The sequence below is a fragment of the Harpia harpyja genome, chromosome 5, assembly GCF_026419915.1.
Source record: "Harpia harpyja isolate bHarHar1 chromosome 5, bHarHar1 primary haplotype, whole genome shotgun sequence".
Lineage (NCBI taxonomy): Eukaryota > Metazoa > Chordata > Aves > Accipitriformes > Accipitridae > Harpia > Harpia harpyja.
Genome location: NC_068944.1, coordinates 20,541,170 through 20,558,199, shown reverse-complemented (window position 1 = coordinate 20,558,199; position 17,030 = coordinate 20,541,170). Strand labels below are relative to the sequence as shown.

Below are 17,030 nucleotides of genomic sequence, written 5' to 3'. Positions count from 1 at the left end.
ATCTGAATGACAATGTCTTTGGTGTAAAAAGAAATTATATTAACAAGAAATTCCAAAGTATAATTTAGATACAGAGAACACTCATGTGCAAGATGACTTTAAAGGGTCTGCATAGATTATAACTCACAGGTACACTCTTGATCCAAAATGTTGTTAGTGAGCAGTTTCTGCAACAGCCACAAACACAGTTTTCCAATGCAGTGGAGTAAAACAAGTTGAAGACAAATGTAGCAGGGAACCATTTGGAGACGTGAGCCGAGTAACAACAGGACACCGATACGGTTAAAGTTGTTCTCCCTTTGTTGCCCAAATAGCATGCTTATATACCTTGTCAAGCTAAACATCAGCTGTCCACGCGCCATAAGCTAAAATATAATTGGTTATACTAACTCTGTACACGCGCATAAACATAGGACACAATTGGTTATACTAACTAAAACATGCGAAACTTGTCTCAGTCTAATTGGTCAAGATAAACTGCCAAATTGAGGTTCTTCGTGCCAAGTTCCCTTTATCATGGAATTTGCACCTGTGTTCTTCTAATTGGCATCTTTCTTTTTTTGTCTTCTTGTTTATTCTGTTCAAGGCCTTCTAAAGGCGTCTGGAATGCTCTTGCAACCGTTAGCTAAATATGTGTCCACAACAGACAAAATTAAGTCACAAAACCCACCTTTTTTTCCTTCAAATTAGCCATCCATTCTATTTGTATCACTTTCAGCTTTCTCCACCAGATTTCAGAGAAAACTGGCAAGTTTATTATAAGATATACTCCCACGTTTCCTTATCATTTTACCTAGAAGAATTCCAGGAAACCAAAACTTTTGTAATCACTATATGTCACACATGAATCACGTAGTCTTCTACGTCTAGCTCTGCATCTGAAACACAGATCTGACCGTAGTTGTCAGAATGGCAACTACAAAAGAACAGCTCTGTGAGGCCCCCAACACAAGTCACTGCTACCGATTATGGCCGAACCGCATTATTGCTTCCCACCCCACTTAATCCAAGGAGCAGCTTGCCCTCCTGGTCTGCCCACATGGCAGTGGGATGGACCCCAGGCTGACTCACACTACATGGGGAAACACCATGAGAAACATACTCTAAGACAGAAAACAAAAAGACTGCTCTGGAGCACAAAGATGGCTTTGGAAAAGATTCTGACAGAATCGTCACAGGGATTAGAGCGGTCCTAAAGGGGCCAGAGAGACCAAAGAAGTCTTGGGGATGCAATGAGGAACTCTGAAGGGGATTTCAACAACGTACAGGTGTCATCAGGGGGCTGGGGGCTGAACGAAGGCATCCTAAATGTGATAAAGATAAGAGTGCTCTGAAAAGCACAAAAAAATAAAATCGAAAGGGAGTTGAAATGCTACAAGAGTGCTGTAGAGTACATGAAAGGACTCAGAAGACATTGTTATAGAGAGCAGAGGAATGAGGATGGGGCAGGCTAAGAAAAGAAGGCTTGGAGGCACAGTGAGGGCCTTGGAGTCTCAGGAGGGCATCTAGGCAAACTACAGATGACAGTGAGAAAGGAACCAAACGGAGACACGCTCAATGGCAGAGAGAAAGATAAAGGAGTGCTGCATAGCAAAGAAAGACGGGAGGGTCTGATGGCACAAGAGAGATAGAAAGGGAGATAAAGTGCTACAAGGTGCTGTAGAGATTGAGGAAGGTCTCAGGAGGCATCATGCCTGTGAGGAAAGGGATGTTGAGGGGGGCTGATGGACAAAAGAAGGCTTAGGGATGACAAGGAGGAACTCAGGTGATCATCTGAGCAGAGTACAGATGGTCTCGGGTGGCTGGGGACTGAACATGGGAATCCTAGATAGTGTAGAGGAACAAATGAGTGTTGTGTGGCTCAAAGATGGCCCCACCTAAAGTGCTACAAGATGGGCATGGAGTACAAGGAAGGTCTCAGGAAGCATAGTCACTAGGACAAGAAATGTCCTGAGGGAGCCAGAGAGACAGAAAAAGGATTGGGGACACAGCAATCAAATCCAGAGGACATCTGATCCAAATAAACATGTCATCAGAGGGCCAGGGAACAAATAGAGGCACGGCTAGAGGGAAGAGAGGACAGAATGACTGGGCTGGGTGACAGATATGGACTCAGGAAGTCCTCTGAGGGAACGAGAGGGATGTGGGGTCTGTTACAAAGCTAAAAGTGTGCTAAGGGCAACCTCAAAGGCATTGATAGACATTGTGACACCGTTAGAGGGGTCCTGATTGGGCCAAAGACACCAAAGAAGGCTCAGGGACACAAGGAGGAAGTCTGGAGGGGATTTGAACAGAATACAGGTGTCCTCGGGAGGCCGGGGACCAAATGGAGGCACCCTAGATGGCAGAGAGGACAATAAGAACGCTCTGAGGTGCTAAGAAGCCCAAGGACGGGTCTCTGAGGGGATGAGAGAGGATCAAAGTCTGCTACAGAGCTAAAACAGGGCTGTGGTACACAAAGAAGGTCTCAGGAGGCATGGGGACTGGGAGCAGAGGGGTCATGAAAGGTTCAGTGGGATAAGAGAGATTGAAAGGGAGGCAAAGTGCTACCAAAATGCTGTGGAGCACAAAGAAGGTCTTGGGAGGCATCCTAGATGGCATAGAGAAAAAGAATGCTCTTTTTTGGGAGCAAAAATATTAGGAGAGGTGCAATTGGAACAAAATTAGTCCAAAGGGGGCTTACAGACCTAAAAGTGTGCTGCAGGGAAAATCTAAGACCTCAGGAGACATTGTGACAGTAGCAGAAGGGTTCTGAGAGGGATGGACAAAAGAAGGCTCAAGGACACTATGAAGAAGTCCAGAGGGGATTTGAACAGACTACAGATGTCCTTAGGGGACCAGGGACTGAGCAGAAGTATCCTAGCTAGCATAGAGGACAACATGAGCATTCTGGAGATGAAAGATGGCATCAGGAAAGGTTCTCAGGGAGGGAGAAGGGTGCAAAGTGCACAACAGAGCCAAAAGAGGGCTGTGGGACATGAGGATGGCCTCAGGAGGCATGATGATGGCAGGAGAAGGGTGCTGAGAGTGAAAGACAGAAGGCAGCTCTGGGACACAACACAAAACTCAAGAAGGTGTCCCAGCAATGTACAGATGTCCTCAGGGGATGAGTGACTGAATGGAGACATCCTAGATGGCAGTGAATAAGGTAAGAGTGCTCTGGGGCACAATGAAAGCCTGAGGAAGAGTTGTCTCTAAATCAGAAAGGTACAAAGCCTGCTGCAGAACTCAAGAATAGTGATGGAACGCAAAGACGTTCGCAGGAAGCATCGTGACAGAAATAGAGGGGTGCTGAGGTGGCCAGAGAGACGGAAAAAGACTCGAGGGCACAAAGATACTCAGGAGAGGATCTGAACAGAGTACAGATGTCATGAGGGAGACACTGACCCACTGGAGGCAAGCGAGATGGAGGAGAGGAGAAAAAGACTGCTCTGAGGAAGAGGAGATGTTCTGACAAACCAAGAGGGGTGCAAATTACACTCCAGAGATAAAAGCATGCCGAGGAGACCCTCTAAAGCCTGAGGAACTGAGAGAAAAGAGCCAAAAAAAAGTATTAAAAAAATAGGGATACGGAGCTTGACAAAAATAGACATAGAAAGAAAATTTAAAAGCCAAAAGGGTACAAGGCAGAGGAGGAAAAATTTTAAAAATAGGGACAGAAAACTAGATAGATGTAGACACCGAAAAGAAATTAAAAAATGAAGGCATTAAAGGACGAAAAAAATTAAAAACTAGGGACAACAAACTAAATAAATGGAGAGATAAAGAAAATTCTAAAATTGAGAGCGTACCCAACTGTCATGGTTTAACCCCAGCTAGCAACTAAGCAGCTGCTTGCTTACTCCCACCACCACCCAGTGGGATGGGGGAGAGAATTGCGAGGAAAAAAAAAAACCCAACTCATAGGTTGAGATAAAGACAGTTTAATAGGACAGGAAAGGAAGATAATAAAATAATTGGAGATAATATAAAAGACATAATAATTGGAGATAATAACATACAAAAGTGATGTGCAATGCAATTGCTCACCACTCGCATACTGATGCCCAGTTAGCTCCCGAGCAGCGATCTGCACCCCCCTTCCCACCCCCCAGTTTATATACCGAGCATGTACATACTGAGCACGACATCATATGGTATGGAATACCCCGTTGGCCAGTTTGGGTCAGCTGTCCTGGCTGTGTCCCCTCCCAGCTTCTTGTGCTCCTCCAGCCTTCTTGCTGGCTGGGCATGAGAAGCTGAAAAATCCTTGACTTAGTATAAGCACTACTTAGCAACAACTGAAAACGTCAGTGTGTCATCAACATTCGTCTCCTACTACATCCAAAACATAACACTATACCAGCTACTAGAAAGAAAATTGACTCTATCCCAGCTGAAACCAGGATACCAACAGACAGGAAAGAATTAAAAAACAGGGACAGAGAACTGATTAACAGAGACAGAAAGAAAATTTTTAAAAGTGACGGGAGTAAGGAAAAAATGGAAAAAAATGAAAAACAGGGACAGCAAACTAAAGAAATGAAGATGTAGAAACAAAATTTAAAAAGCAACGGGGTACAGGACAGACAAGAAAGTATTAAAAAATATTGACAGCAAACAAACTGAGAAATAGAAAGGCAATTTAAAAGTGATGGAGCACAAGACAGAGGAAAAATTAAAAAAACAAAGTGAACTGGATAAAAGTTGACATAGAAAGAAAATTTTAACAGTGACAGCATTAAAGAAATGCTAGGGAAAAAAAAAGTTAAAAAATAAGGATAGGGTGAATAATAGAGACACACATAAAAAGAAAATTTAAGAAGTGACAGGGTACACAACAGCCAGGAAAGAATCAAAAAGCTGTGATACGCTGCTTGATAAAACTTGACATAGAAGGAAAATTTAAAAAATGATGGCATACAGGACAGGAAAAAATTTAAAAATAGGGAGAGAAGAGTAGATAAACAGAGATACGGAAAGAAAATTTAAAACATGATGGGGTGCAGGACAGAGATGAAAAAACCTACAAATATATAGACAGCGAACTGTATAAAAGTAGCCATATAAAGAAAATTTAAAAAGCAATGAGGTGCAGGACAGACAGGAAAGAAATAAAAAAATACAGTGAATTGATTAACATAGAAATAGAAGGAAAATTTGAAAAGCAATGGGGTACACGACAGGAAAGAATTTTAGAAATAGCAATAGGACAGAGAAAGACAATTTTCAAAGTGACATGGTACAGGACAGACAAGACATAATTAAAAAAATAAAGACAGCCACCTGGATAAAACTGGACATAGAAAGAAAATTTGAAAAGCTACTGGTAACAGGGCATACAGGAAAGGATTAAAAAATAGGGACAGTAAACAAATAAACAGACACATAGAAAGAAAATTTTAAAAGCCAGATGGTACAGGACAGAGGATAAAATTAAAAAACAAAGACAGTAAATAGGTTAAAGTAGGCATAGAAAGTACATTTGAAAATTGACAGGTATCATAGTTTAAACCCAGCTGGCAACTAAGCACCACCCAGCCGCTTACTCACTGCCCCCCTGCAGCAGTATGGGGGAGAAAGTCAGAAAAAAAGTAAAACTCATGGGTTGAGGTAAAGACAGTTTAATAGGTAAAGCAAAAGCCGTGCACACAAGCAAAGCAAAACAAGGAATTCACTCACTGCTTCCCATCGGCAGGCAGGTGTTCAGCCATCTCCAGGAAAGCAGGGCTTCATCACACGTGACGGTCACTTGTCCCCCCCTTCCTCCTCCTTCTCCCAGCTTTATATGCTGAGCATGACATCGTATGGTCTGGAATATCCCTTGGGTCAGTTGGGGTCAGCTGTCCCGGCTGTGTCCCCTCCCAACTGCTTGTGCCCCCCCCAGCCTCCTCGCTGGTGGCGTGGGGTGAGAAGCAGAACAGCCCTTGACTCTGTGCAAGCACTGCTCAGCAGTAACTAACACATCCCTGTGTTATCAACACTGTTTCCAGCACAAATCCAAAACATAGCCCCATTCTAGCTACTGGGAAGAAAATTAACTCTATTCCAGCCAAAAGCAGCACAACAGGGTACATGACAGAGACAAAAGATTTTAAAATGGGGACAGCTAACTAAATAAACAGACATAGGAAGAAAATCTAAAAAGTGATGGGCTACATGGCAGACAGGAATAACTTAAAGGCAGTGAATAGGTTAAAGTAGACATAGAAAGTAAAAAGCAACAGGTTACACAATAGTGAGGAAAGAATTAAAAAACAGCGATAGCTTCATAAAAGTAGACATAGAAGGAAAATTTAAAAAGTGATTGGGTACAGGACAGACAGAAAAATTTAAAAAACAGCAACAGCAAACTAAAACTGAGAAATATAAAGGAAATTTAAAAGTGACAGGACAGAGAGGAAAAAATTAAAAAATAAAAGACAGTGAACTGGATAAAAGTAGATGTAGAAAGCAAATTTTTAAAGCAACAGGGTACACAACAGACAGGCAATAATTAAAAAATAGCGATAGCCAGCTTCATAAGAGTAGATGTAGGATCACGGTTTAACCCCATCTGGCAACTAAGCACCATACAGCTGCTCACTTACTCCCCTACAGTGGGATGGGGGGAGAACTGGGAGGGTAAATGTGAGAAACTCATGGGTTGATATAAGAACAGTTTAAGAATTAAAAAGACATTTTTAAAAAAAGTTGTAAGAGGAAAAAAAACAACAGAGTGAGAGGAAAAGAAAACCCAAGAAAAACAAACAATGCAAATGAAAACAATTGCTCACCACCAACTGACTGATGACCAGCCAGTCCCAAGCAACTGGGTACAGGACAGAGAGGGAGGAATTGAAAATTAGGGTCAGGGAGACAGATAGGGAAGACGTAGAAATTAAATTTAAAACATAATGGGGTACAAGGTGGTGTGGAAAAAGTAAAAAACAGGGAGAAGAGGCTGGTTAGAGAGAGACATATTAAAAATTTAAAAGGCAATAGGGTACTGGGCAGAGTTGGCAGAATAACAAGTTTTGAGGAGCCATACACATAGGTGGGCAGGTGGAGAGGGAGACAGAGGAGGGGAGGGAGGCAGACATCTAAAGAAGGGTGGCAGAGATGGGCCAGCACATAGAGGAGAGGACGTGTGACTCACCACAGCTCCCGGTGCTGGCAGGAGACCTTCACCGCCCCAATGCTTCTCCCTCTGCCCTCTTCCTCCTCCACAGCGCTGGCTGCCCGACCCTCACCCACTCGGCAGCACACAGTGGACGCCTCAATGCTCCTCATCCGCAAAGCTTCCTTGATACGTGGCAGCTCACATGTGTAGCCAACAGAGGCCAGGGACAGGTCAGAGGGATCCCTCCTTGTCACAGGGACTGGCTATTCCTTGCTGGAGGCACCTGCCTGCAGACCCCCTTAGATTCCCTGCCCAGCCAGTTCCCCCTCATCAGCTCCCTCAGGCAGGCTTGCCCAGGCAGCCCCCTTTACAGCTGGAGCCCCTTCACACAGCAGGGCCAGCCCCATCCTCAGCCTCACTGGCCACACCTGGGGCTGCCCCAGCTCCAGCCCCAGCTGGAGCCCTTTGGAACAGGGGCCATTGCCAAAGCCCCACAGCCCCACAGCACATCACCCCCTCCCCTGCACCTGCCCACACCCAGGGACACAGAAGAGGCATTCATTAATGCACATAAGAAATGCTGGCAGTGAGTTGGCTACAAGGCTCAGTGCCCAGAGGCAGCAGGACAGGGGGATAAAAGGGAAGAGGAAAAGCAGAAGGAAAGACGGAGGGACATACAGGTGTGAGACAGGGCGCCAGGAAATGGGATGCTGGCAACAAGAGAGGGACGAGGAGCAAGACAAGGGTGTAGAGAGAGGAGAGCAGAGAAATGGAGGAATAAATAAGAGAGACAGGGAGCGGGGGAGAGAGGGGGAAGGGACTGGCAGGACAACAAGGTAGAGACAGGGAAAAATTCTAAAGCAATAGGGGAGAAGAAACATAGCAAGAACTAGAAAACAGAAACAGGGAGCATTGTGGTTTAACCCCAGCCAGCAACTAAGCACCATGCAGCCGCTCACTCACTCCCCCCCCACCCAGCGGGATGGGGGAGAAAATCGGGAAAAGAAGTAAAACTCATGGGTTGAGATAAGAACGGTTTAATAGAACAGAAAAGAAGAAACTAATAATGATAATGATAACACTAATAAAATGACAACAGTAATAATAAAAGGATTGGAATGTACAAATGATGCGCAGTGCAATTGCTCACCACCCGCCAATCGACACCCAGTTAGTCCCCAAGCGGCGATCCCCCCACCCCCACTCCCCCCAGTTTCTATACTAGATGTGACATCACATGGTATGGAATACCCGTTGGCCAGTTTGGGTCAGCTGCCCTGGCTGTGTCCTGTGCCAACTTCTTGTGCCCCTCCAGCTTTCTGGCTGGCTGGGCATGAGAAGCTGAAAAATCCTTGACTTTAGACTAAACACTACTTAGCAACAACTGAAAACATCAGTGTGTTATCAACATTCTACACATACTGAACTCAAAACATAGCACTGTACCAGCTACTAGGAAGACAATTAACTCTATCCCAGCTGAAACCAGGACAGGGAGCCAGGTAGACATAGAAAGAAAATTTCAAAAAGCAACAGGGTACAAGAAACATAGGCAAGGACTAACAAATAGGCACAGGGAGATAGAAAGAGGGAGATGTAGAAAGAAAATCTAAGAAGTGACAGGGTACAGGATAGAGAGGGAAGAGTTAAGAACTAGAGACAGGGAGATGGATAGATGGAGACATAGAAAGAAAATTTTGAAAGCAACAGGATACAAAAATCAAAAAGTAGGTACACGGAGCTGCATAGAGGGAGACATAAGAAGAAAATCTGAAAAGCAACGGGGTACAAGAAGCATAGGCAAGAAATTAAAATAAGGTCAGGGAGACCGAGAGAGGGAAAGGTAGCAAGAAAATTTAAAAAGCGACTGGGTTTAAGAAACATGCAAGAATTTAAAAAACAGGGATGGAGAGGTAGAAAGAAAGTTTCAGAAGTGATGGCATACAAGAAATGTAGGCAAGATTTAAAAAATAGGGACAGGGAGCCTGATAGAAGGAAACTGTGGTGGGTTGACCTTGGCTGGCCAATGAGTGCCCACCAAGCCACTCTGTCACTCCCCCTCCTCAACAAGACAGGGGCTTAGAAAATAAAACAGAAAAGCCTGTGGGTCAAGATAAGGACAAAGAGATCACTCACCAATTACTGTCACAGGCAAAACAGACTCGACTTGGGGAAATTAATTTATTGTCAGTGAAAATCAGAGTAGGATAATGAGAAATAGGAACAAATCTAAAGAACACCTTCCCCCCACCCCTCTCTTTTTTTCCTGGGCTTGTCTTCACTCCTGACTTCTCTACCTCCTCCCGCTGAGCAGCATAGGGGGAGAGGTAGCAGGAGTTGCAGTCAGTTCATCACAAGTTGTCTCTGCTGCTTCCTTCTCTTTCACGCTCTTCTTCTGTTCCAGTGTGGGGTCCCTCCCGTGGGGCCGCAGGTCCTGCGAGAAAACCTGCTCCAGTGTGGGCTCCTCTCCACAGCATCACAGCCTCCTTTGGGTGCATCTGCCTGCTCTGGCGTGGGGTCCTCCATTGGCTGCAGGGTGCATATCTACTCTGCCATGGACCTCCACAGGCTGCAGGGGGACAGCCGGTGTCACCATGGTCTTCACCACAGGCCGTAGGGGAATCTCTGCTCCAGCGCATGGATCACCTCCTCCCCCTCCTTCTTCAGTGACCTTGGTGTCTGCAGGGCTGCTTCACACTCACATTTTCTCTATCACAGCTTCTACGCAGCATTTTTTTAGCCCTTCTTAAATATCACAGAGGTGCTACCAGCGTTGCTGGTTGGCTCAGCTTTGACCAGTAGCAGATCCGTCTTGGAGCTGGAACTGGCTGTGCGCAACATGGGGGCAAGTCCTGGTGTCTTCTCACACAACCCACCTCTGCAGGCCCTGCCCACTCCCCACCCCCAGCTAGCAAAACCTTGCCACACAAACCCACTACAACAGCAATCGGCTACAGGGCAGAGAGGGGGGATTGAAAAATAGGCAAAGGGAGACAGAGAGAGAGAGAGGCGGGTGGGGGGGGGGAATAGCAATGGGCTACAGGACAGAGAGGAGGATTTAATAAAAAGGGAGAGGGTACCAGACTGAGAGAGATGGAGAAAAACAAAGAATAATGATGGGCCACAGGGCAGAGGGAGGAATTAAAAAAGAGGACAGTGAGGTGGACAGAGAGAGACTGAGAAATACCAAAAACATTGATGACCTAAAGGGGAGAGAGAGGGGAATAAAGAATAGGGACAGGGAGCCCGACAAAGAGAGAAAAATAAAGACAAAAATGGGCTATGGGACAGCGAGGGAAGAAGTTAAAACATAGGGACAGGGACCTGGAACAAGAGAATCTAAGAAAGAAAAAGTGTGTCTAGAATACAGGGCAGAGAGGAGTTTAAAAATAAAGACCCAGCGCCAGACAGGTGAGGGTGGTGGGAATTGTGAAGGGCTAAAGGGCAGATAGGGAGGAATTGACAAGATTGGGATAAGAAGACAGACAGATAGATGGAGAGAGACAAAGTAGGGATGGGCTGCAGGGCAGAGAGAGAGGATGAAAAAAAGAGGGATGGGACAGGACAGAAGTGCAGAGAGAAAAAGAAAATGGAGAGGCAGAACAACAGAGAAAGAGGGGGTTTGGCGAACAAGAGAGGGAGAGGTGCAAAAAAAAAAAATTACAGCAGTGAGAGAAAGAGAAGGTGGGGGCAGGGAGAGACCAGGATGCAGAAGAGGGGTGACACACCCCCAGGGGTCCAGGACTCACTGTACCTCCTGCTCTTGGAGCTGCTGGGAGAATTTGACAGTTCAGACGCGTCTCTCTCTCTCTCTCCCTCTCCCTCTCCCTTCCTCCTCTGTAGCTCCAGTCACTTGGCTGTCATCCACCCAAGAGAATAGATTGGTGTCTTACAGCTCGTATGATATGAGGCTTCCTAGACACACGGCCTCACATGCGCACACGCTAAGTGGCCATACTGTGCTTTTGGTTACGCGTACAGACCCTGCCGTGCACACTGGTGATCAGATCTGCTGAGGACTACACTGAGAGAGATCCTTCCTCACCTGGAGAGGCAGGCTGTCTCCCGTCTGCAGCTGCTGGCTGGATCCCCTTTATTTTATTCTTCAGCAGCTTTACCCTTCTCTGGCCTCTCCAGCTTCGGCTGCAGCAGCTCCTGTCCACAGCCAGTAAGCGCTCCGCCTGTCCCTCTTCGCTCCCACGCCGCGAGGAGAGGGAGACCTGGCAGAGAGCCCACACGAGCCTGAGGCAGGTGCAGTCAATGGCATCCCCAGGCGAGGAACGGACAACCGCATCCTCAGGGCGGCCTCAGGGGGAGGGAAAGAAGAAGCGCCGACCCCTACGACCGCAGCCCGCCCCTGGCCGGAGCCCCTCCTTCCCCCGGGGCTTCCGCAGGCGCCGCTCTTTCCCCGCGCTGCTGCTAACGGCACCCGCCCTAGGGGGGACTCGAGAGCATGCGCGGCTCCCGGGCGGCGGTACCGAATTCTGGTCGCCGGGCGGCAGCGTCCCCTTAGCGATCCTTTCCCGAGCGTTAGCTGGGCGAGAAACGGCGGGCATCTCGGCCCCGTTTAGACCCGCCAAAGACGGTAGCTACTTACGGGGGGGTACAGGGCTTACATTTCCCTGCCCTGTCCCCACTCGCAGCCCGGGCAGTGATCTTCATTGCCTCCGTACCAAACAGCAGCCAAGGGGCTGGAGCAGTTACAGCAGTCAAATGCAAAGGATGGAAAATTCTGGTGGATGCCTCTGTCCCTGCCCTACACCCCATTGCCTAGGGAGGAGAAGCAGCACAGGGAACCTGCAAACAGGGGGGGTTTGCCCTGGAGCAAGCCCCGGGGACTGCTGTATCGGTCTGCATGTGGCATCCGGGTTGCGGGAGTGACAGCAGCCAGTCAACAGATGCTGGCAAGAGATTTAAAAAAAATGAGGTGACACAGGTGACAGACATCCTGCAGGCAGGCCAGAAGAGACCGAAAGCTGCTTTGTGCCGGAGGGGCAGCTCTGTTTAGCAGGAAACAGCGCACCCGAGCAGACCAGATGCTGCAGACAGCACTGCTGCAGAGAGAGAACCCTGGGAGGCTGCGTGATGAGGTTGTACCATCATCAGAATCTACGCTTACGGATCCACCGCAACAGCTACGGCCCTTGCACTGCTGCCGCTGTGCTTCTTGCTTGCTTGGTCAATAAAGCTGAAAGTGAAATGTAAAACTTTAAAGAGCAAAATGAAAAATAAAGAATAAATCTCAATAATTCACTTTCTACTAAAGAGGTGTGCCCATGTTTATAGACATCCAATAAAAATACTTATACTATAAAAGTATTTGTTTTTCCTTTTGCATTAACTTAACTTGCACAGCTGTGAATTGATACCATTAAATTACCTATCTCCAAAAAACACGGTTACAATTTGACTAGGGGTTTTTGTGTGTGTTACATAATGAGGAGGGACACCTGGCCAGCTGTGCTGCCCAAGAGAGATGCTACTGAACTGCTAGGGAAACGCACCATTGAAAGCGAGACAGAAATAAAGTACTTCAGAGCACTCCGTCAAAATATCAGGAAAAAACCCATAACGTTCCGTTGCCTCTCTTTTTAAATGTTTAGAAAAATACCTAACTGCTTACATATACCTAATAAATTATATGCTACAGCTATTTGGCAGTTACTGTTTAAACAATGCAAGTCAATTTGTAAAATCCCCAGTGCTGCAACACTTCAGACTACCAAAAAGGACTGGCAGATTTGCTAATGCTTTTGGCTGTACTGAAGCATGCAGACGAACACATTTTCATGGTATCTCAACTGTTACAACTGACAACCCAAAGACCAGCGATGCCATCAACTTTAGGAAGATGGGCCGTGCTTGGATCTTGGAAGGAAATTGACTTTTTTTTCTTTTCTTTCCTTTTTTTTTTTTAAGGAGAGTGAAAAGTCTTGGCAGTAGAAGTCATCAGCAACATGTATGTCATTTCGGAAGATCCACTCTGATGGGAAGTTCATAAAAATGCAACTTCTTCAAATGAGAAAGATTTTTATTTTGGAAAGTCTCTTTCCAACTGAAGTCAAAATTACACACTGTAGGACAGTGGTCCCTGATCCCTCAACTTTGCTTCCAGAGGGCTGGGGGTCTGAATCCATCCTCAACAAAAACCACATCAGCTAACAGGGATATTCCTGTAATGGCCAGGTTCCTCTGCATCATCTGCAAAAAAACCAAAGCAATGTGGCCGCCTTCTCACCTGCTCCACACAGATTCTCTTGGACACTTCAGCCATCATCACTTGTGGCACCTAAGATATCAAAAGACAGAAAACTGCTGTTGCACTTGAGAGAAATCACCGGCTCCATGCTCCTCCTTGCTACTACCCAGCTCACCTCAAATGCCCATCCAAGTCCAAAGGCTGCCTGCAAGGTGCCTGCAAAACCAAAGAGAAATGCTTAACTGAGCTACCACATGATTCTCTGCTCTTAGACACCAACTCAGCTGACAACCATCTCACCTTCTTGGACTGCTCATCGGTGTGTGGCTTCGCCCCTCTGAGCCTGCTTGCGGCACCTGCAAAAACCAAAGCAAAAGACACATGCGGAGCTACTGCCCAAAAACACAGCCTGCCTGCACCAATTCCCATCTCCCACTCCTTTACCTTGGCCACTCGCCTGTCTGGCCTCTGCCATTGACAGGTTGCCACCCTGAGGCCTGGGTACCACATGTAAAACACGAACAACAAGGGATGCTTCTAATTTCACCAATAATACACCACCTGAAAAATAACTGCAGCTTCAGCCCACTAGTCATGGCTCACCTTGCCTGAGTCAGCTCTGGTGCCAATATCCTGCTCTGCACCTTCAAAACAAAAAACCCCCAAAATCTGTACGTTAGTCGTACAGCCACTAGTCACATCTTTCCTCTGACACCACGCGCCAACCCACCTTCTTACGGTGCTCCGTTCACATCTCCTCTGTCGCCCTTTGGTGCACAGCTCGTCCCTCTGCGTCTGCAAAAGCAACATTGAACAAGTCACCTGGACATGGAGCAATAGCTTAACAAATCCAGAGGTCTTGCTTCCATTCAGGAATACCATCTAGATTCCCTGCCTGGCACAAGCTCACATTTTGCATTACCTGACCTGACTTTACCTGCAGGAATAAACAAACAAACAAAAACCCTGCCAAAAAAATTTTCTAACCAAAACCCAGAAAATATGAAAACCCCAGAAAGTTAAAAAAGACAGGACACTGTACCATGTAGCAACCGACACTGCCCAGTGGATGAAGCCATAAGGACAAGAGTTCTGCTGCAAAAATGGCGTGAGACAAACAAAGGATTGCTAACACAATGAGGTACTTGGGAAGGGATCTGAACAGAGTATGGATGTCCTCAGGGGACCAAACGGAGGCATCTGACATGGCAAAGGGGAAGGTAAGAGTGCTCTGGGGCACAATGAAAGCCTGAGGAAGAGTTGTCTCTAAATCAGAAAGGTACAAAGCCTGCTGCAGAACTCAAGAATAGTGATGGAACGCAAGGACGTTCGCAGGAAGCATCGTGACAGAAATAGAGGGGTGCTGAGGTGGCCAGAGAGACGGAAAAAGACTCGAGGGCACAAAGGTACTCAGGAGAGGATCTGAACAGAGTACAGATGTCATGAGGGAGACACTGACCCACTGGAGGCAAGCGAGATGGAGGAGAGGAGAAAAAGACTGCTCTGAGGAAGAGGAGATGTTCTGACAAACCAAGAGGGGTGCAAATTACACTCCAGAGATAAAAGCGTGCCGAGGAGACCCTCTAAAGCCTGAGGATGAACCAAGAGAAAATAAAAGAAAAAAAAGACACAAAGAAAACTTAAAAAGCAACAGAGTATGTGACAAACAAGAAAAATTAAAAAATAGGGATACAGACCTTGATAAAAGTAGACATAGAAAGAAAATTAAAAAAACCCAAAAGGGTACAAGGCAGAGGAAGAAAAATTTTAAAAATAGGGACAGAAAACTAGATAAAAGTAGATATAGAAAAGAAATTTAAAAATGAAGGCATTAAAGGAGGAAAAAATTAAAAACTAGGGACAACAAACTAAATAAATGGAGGTATAAAGAAAATTTTTAAATTCACAGTACCCAACAGACAAGAAAGAATTATAAAAGAGGGACAGGAACTAGACAAAAGGAGACATAGAAAAAAAAATTTAAAAGCAACAAGATTAAGGAAATAAAGGCACAAATTAACAAACAGGAACATCAAACTCAAGAAACAAAGACATAGAAACAAAATGTAAAAAGCAACAGAGTACAGCACAGACTAGAATGAAATAAAAAATAAAGCCAGTGATATGGATAAAAGTAGATATAGAAAAAAATTTAAAAGCAATGTAACACAGAACAGACAGGAAATAAAAAAAAATAGGGCTAGGCATCTGGATAAAAGTAGACCTAGAAAGAAAATTTCAAAAGTGACAACACAGAGGACAGATAGGAAAAAAGTAAACAATAGAGACAGAAAAATACATAGAAGTGAACACAGAAACAAAAATTCAGAAGTGAAGACATTAAGAGAGGAAAAAAATTTTAAAACAGTAAAAAAAACTAAATAGATACATTGAAAGAAAATTCTAAAAGCAACTGGGTACAGGCCAGACTAGAATGGATTAAAACATAAAGATGGCGAACTCGGTAAAAATAGACAGGGAAAGAAAACTTAAAAGCAGCAGGGTACAGGACAGACAGGAAATAATTAAAAAACAGGGAGAGACATCTTAATAAATGTAGACACAGAACAAAAATTTTCAAAGCAACAGGATACAGGAAACAAGAAAAGATTAACAAATAGGGACATAAAACAAGATAAAAGTACACCTAGAAAAAAAATTGCAAAATGAAAAGAATTATGAGAGCAAAATATTGAAAAATAGGGACAGTGAACTAGAGAAAAGGAGTAGCTTTTCTTTAAGCCTTTTCAATCCTAAAGACTGTGAATTGCAAGTTTATTTAGAGCTCACAAAACAGAAGCCACTTTTTTGTAGCCATATCCTTAGCCTGCTGTACTATTGGCTACTGCAGAAGAAGCAAAGGCATAAAGAAAAAAAAAAATCCATTGGCGAGGGGTGTGTGTGTTTAATTGACAAAATATTATTACTGTCCAAGGAGTTGTATTTTAAAGATTGATCTTCAGTATTTGAAAATCACAGGCTGTGTTTACATTGCAGTGCAGTAAAAAAGTCACAGAAGTACCTTCGTACCAAGAACCCACCTCGGCATAGTTGTGTGGTTCTCCTCTGCATAATTGAACCTGCTTCCTAATAGACACTGTGCTGCCCAAGCTCTGGTGCTTCCAGTGCTCAACCCAGCTTGACCTGAGCCAGGTCAGGAGTTTCTACCCTGTGTAGCAAGAAATTCAGAAACTTAAAACAAAGCATTCTATCTCTGCTGTTATGCTCATACATATATTGGTGTAAGAGATATTTGTGGTTTGCAAGGAAAAAATGCCTTGCCGAATTGAGAAATCTAAAATTGACCTAAAGAGAGCCCAGTGATGTGGAGGGGACATCCCTACTGACCACATGGCCCATGGACTGAGCTGTGGGATAGGGGAACTCCTGACGTCTGGTTCAAAGCAAGCCTCTTCCATCTGGTTTTGCTCCAGGTGGCTGTTTGGTTGACATTTGTTTTAAAAATAAAATAGCACTGGGAATTCAGCCTGCGGGCTTGGAGAAGGAGAGTGAGGAGAAGAAAGCATGTCTTCCCAAGGGCAACTGCTTGGTGCTGTGAAGGACGACCCTCTGCAGCAGTGTCAGCACAGCTGATGGGGGATGCAAAACCAAGCGCATCTCCCAGGTCAGTGCTGCAGGAACATGGCAGTTTGAGGACCTTGTTACAGCTCTTTTTTTGAATATCGCTATTCCTCAGACAGTAGTAGAGTTTTGGTTTCCATTAATGTTATCTCCAGGAGGAGATAACCA

At 45.2% G+C, this 17,030-nt stretch overlaps 1 long non-coding RNA gene across 1 annotated transcript; it reads right to left on the bottom strand.

The window, feature by feature from the left end:
• Positions 1–9,246: 9,246 nt before the first annotated feature.
• On the bottom strand, positions 9,247–11,506 carry LOC128142113 (uncharacterized). The gene is made up of 2 exons (XR_008235272.1): positions 10,836–11,506; positions 9,247–9,650 (listed from the first exon to the last, which is right to left on the bottom strand). It is a non-coding gene; the product is annotated as an uncharacterized LOC128142113 (long non-coding RNA).
• Between the last annotated feature and the right edge of the window lie 5,524 nt (positions 11,507–17,030).